Here is a 4,372-nt window from a genome sequence, read left to right as displayed (position 1 = left end):
GACCGGGCCCTCGGGGGTCGCCCAGCCGGGTCTGTGGCAGGCCCCCGCCTTCCCATTCCTCCCTGTTCCATCGCCCAAGGGGGCACCCCGACCCTAGATTCCCTCTGGCTGCTTTGCCACCCGGCCTGGCTCCTGCCCGGCCTCCCGGGACTCCTCCCGAATGGACCCCGCCCTCTCCTGGCATCCCCACCTTCTGTCTGGGGCCGGGGCCACCCTCTTCCCCTCCCTGAGCTGGGCCTTCTGGACCTCAGCCCTGGGCCTTCTCTTGTTGATCTGACCGAATCCGGCCTTGCTGTCAGTTTCCCTGTGAAAGTCACAGACTCTTTTCCCAGCCTTGCCAGCTCCCGTGGGCTGTACATATGTTACATAGATGTGGTATGGATCTCTTTAGATATTATTATTTCCCAATATACTCGGCACGTGTCAAACTCGGTTGTCACCTTCTGCCAGGTAAAGCCGGTATAGTAACCCTTGGCGCTTCTAGTTTGTCTTCAACACACATGTTCATTTGTACTCCAGATACACACATTGTGTCCCAGCCTCTACGTCTTGTGAAAGTCCTGTTTAATGTGTCTTCAAGTGTATTTTTCATCCTCTCCTCCCTCCTCACCCCCCAGTAACTGGTCACAACTTCTAGCCCTGCAGGACTACATAAAATTACTGCCTGTTCCTAAATTCAATCCATTCCTCTGTCTGTTGGAACCATCTGGGGACTTTCCTTCCATTGGTAAAATATACCTGAGTTTGGGATATTTTCTGTTTCTGTATTGGCAAGGCAGTCTTTCTCAAACTCTTTGGGGACAGTGTGCAACATCCTACAGTTTACCCCTTGAATAGACACTGTGAAGCTGGTTTCACCCAGGAAGCCCAGAGAAGTGCCTGGAGGTGGTCTTTTTTGTCACCTGTAAACTGAGTTGATTCTGTTGGCTTGGAGTCTGGCTGGCTCCTTACTCTGTCAGCCCTGTCTTGGGCAGATGGACGTGTAAGTGGGGTTAGGGAGCATTGTCTGGTTACATCTTCAACTCTTTATTTTTCTCCATGCCTCCCCCTTTATTTTGAATTGTTTCATGCATGCAAAATTATATATGTCCTAGAAAGGATTGTAAATTAAAATGACAAGAAGTACATCTCTGTACTTGACTCAGCTTGAGAAAGAGCATTACAATTGTGTTGAAGCCCTCGGGGTGCCACTTCCTGATCACATCCCCTTCTTCCCCCTACAAAGGTAAACATTATTCTGAATTGTGTGTCTATCATTTCCCTGTCTTATAAAATTAGTTTTACTGACATATTTGCATCTCTAAGCTATGTTTTTTAGTTGTGGATGTTTTTGGAAGTTTATATAAATGCTATCATACTGCATGTGTTCTGTGGCCTATTTGTGTTTGTGTCTGTGTGTGTGTGTGTTTAAACTCAACGTTAAGTTCGTGAGAATCATCAGTGTTGTATGGTGGCTCTAAATATTTTCACTGATGGGTAGAATTTCATTGTGTGAATATATCATAAAGCTCCTTTTGATGAACATTTGGGTTGTTTCCTGTTTGTTAATACAAACAGTAATGCTGTAAATATTTTTGTCCAGGACTCTTGGTGCTCCTTGCAAAAGTTTCTTTAGGATGTCTTTATATGTAGGGGTGGAATTGCTGTTTGAGAGATATACGTCTGGAACATTTTTAGATAATGCTGAATTGTTTTCCATTAGCCCCTCTCTACTCTTCGTGTCCCTTGTGTTTCAGCGTTCACTTCACTGATTTATACTTTCTTTTTTCTCTGTCCTTTCTTCAGGGTAATCAGGCGCCACATTAGTTTAGTTAGGTTTGGCCAGTACCCTAACACACACCAGACGCAACTGGGAGTTTAGTATGTGGTGGTTTTCCTCTCTTGGTCCTAAGCAGGCCTGCCTTTCTCTTTCTGTACAGGCCCATCTATAGTTAAAGTATTCTCATCTACTTCTTTCAAACATAAAAGCACTGGGTCCTTTCCTCCATGGATCCAGTGTTCGTAATGCATGCTTGCCTGTTCCGTCACATCTATCACTGTTTGACTGGTGACATTTGGACAGCTGCCTTCTCTAGCTTGTTAGATCAGAAAGGTGTGAGCCTACTGGCAAGAAGCTGCTGTGCAACCGAGGGGGATAAATAAAATCACTGATTGCTGTTGATTTCCAGTCTGTCCCTATTCGTCACTGAAAGGTCCATACAATAAATTATTAGCCAAAGAAACAGCCAGGCATCCTGATCAAATCAGTAATTGTTATGTTGACTTGGTGTGAGAGCCTTAGACTGTCTTGTTGTTTTCACCTGCAGGGAGCATGCAGTTCTGTCATGTCTGCCAACCAATCTTTGGGATTGTCAGCTGTCCTGCTCTGACTTTTTTTTTAACTGGCACCCTTGTGCCTCCCAGCTCTTTGTGGAACACTTGTGCTCTTTGGAGCAGGCTGTTTTATCTGCAGGATGGAAAATAACACCCTGTGGGGAGAAAATGGCCTGCTATTGGCCCTTCCAGTGATTAGAGTCATCCAGTTAATTTGAAGTCTCCTTGGTATGCTCGTTCACATTGTTTGGAATGTATTGGCAGCAAGCACTCTGTATACAGCACGCCGAATATCATCTAGGATTAACATTCTTGTCTTGTGTAACTCAAATGAGACACAAATGTATGATTTATATGCACTTGAGAAATGCACGCATGATCTAAGGTTGGATATGTATAAAATGTCTTGTGAAATTGTCATCCTCTTGTGAAATTGTCATCCTCTTCCTAGTGCAGAGAAGCGAGTTGAAAAGTCGAGTGTTAGGAAGGTCATGCTCATTTTGTTGATCCCCGTAGAAATATAATTTACTTTTGGGAAAAAAAACAAAACTTTTTCCTTTATTAGATGTTTAAATAAAGTTGTTGTTTCTCAGGTATGTACTCTGCTCTGACTTAACAGCTACTAAATTCTCTCAGAATCCATAGTATTTTTTTTTTTTTACTTTTTATGAATGAAGAGCATACCTATAGTTGGCTTTAAAATAACTAAATTGTTCTTTTCATTGCCATTTTTACCAGCATTTTTTTAAAATAAAAAGATGGTTTTTTTCCTGATAGTAGATTTTTATTCTCGCAAGGAATTTCAAAATTTTAACTGAAATGTAATTTAACTGAAATATAGTTGACATACAATATTATGTTGGTTTAATTTGCATTTGATTTGACATTTGCATACATTATGAAATGATCACCACGATAAGTCTAGTAACCATCTGTCCCCACACAAAGTTATTACAGTACTATTGACCATATTCCTTATGCTGTACATTACATCCCAATGGCTTAAAATAAAAAGATCAATACATGTCCATGATTAGAAATTCAAGCAGTACAGAAAGATGGAAATGGTAAAGGAAAGCCCTAGCCCTGTGTCTCTTCTCACTCCCCAGAGGTAATCACTGTGAAATACAGTTGGATGCTGAGATTCTGTCACCAGCAGGTAGGTCTGTTACAGTTCCATTATGAAATTCACAGCTTTGGAAGTTGATGCTGTTTTCCCTCCACACTAAGGAATGCTCCCTGGTCTGTGGTCCAGAGTATGGACAGTGGTGTGGCGCTGTCGTAGGTACCAGGTGGCAAGATGCTTGATGTTAGAGGCAGGGCTTTAGAGTCTCATTGAACCTTTCTCTTTGGTCTTTATATGGTGACATTTCCCCTGATGTTCTTTTCTCTTTTTGAGTTGCTTAAGTAGGAGAGACTGAAAAATTATTCAATTTCCTAAGTGTACAAAATTTCCTCAGGGGTGTAAAACTGACTGTCAGGAGACAAAATGTGCTCTGCTGTATCACCCACTAACTGTATCACATTTGTCTTTGAGTACAGAGCACATTTTCGTATCCTTATCTGTGTGCTTAGGGAAGGAGTTCAGTGGTTATCAGTCACATTTCTCCTTTAGACCACATTTGGAAAAAAAAAAAAAAAAGAAAAGGGGAGGTGGCCATGGCCAAGTTGGTGTGACTGTCCTGCAATAGAAGTGTTAATTTCATGAAGACACTTGAGGCCAGTTACCCCTCTAACCATGAAAGCACTGGGCAAGCCAGGATGTATTGCAGTATGTGCTTCCTGTGTGCTAGGGCAAACTCTCCCACACCTTAGCATTTTCATCCATTGATTGGGAATACTTTTACTTACTATCCATTCCAAGACGTGGGTGAAATAAATATAAAATAGGACCTATAGATCCACAGGAGAAAGTACTTCTTAAACGATAGATATAAAGTAAATGTTATTGATCAAATAAGAGAGAGCTGTTGAACTTTCTTTTATTTCCCTAGCGTTAAAAGTCTTGGAAGCAGGGCTTCCCTGGTGGCGCAGTGGTTGAGAGTCCGCCTGCCGATGC

General features: G+C 42.2%; 1 protein-coding gene across 1 annotated transcript in view; it reads left to right on the top strand.

Annotated features, from left to right (window-relative positions):
* The window catches only part of PACS1 (phosphofurin acidic cluster sorting protein 1), a 145,884-nt gene that overhangs the window by 533 nt on the left and 140,979 nt on the right, over positions 1-4,372 (top strand). The window lies entirely within an intron of this gene.

Source organism: Lipotes vexillifer, unplaced genomic scaffold (genome assembly GCF_000442215.2).
Source record: "Lipotes vexillifer unplaced genomic scaffold, Lipotes_vexillifer_v1.1 scaffold1129, whole genome shotgun sequence".
Lineage (NCBI taxonomy): Eukaryota > Metazoa > Chordata > Mammalia > Artiodactyla > Lipotidae > Lipotes > Lipotes vexillifer.
This window is presented reverse-complemented; position numbering and strand designations above follow the sequence as displayed.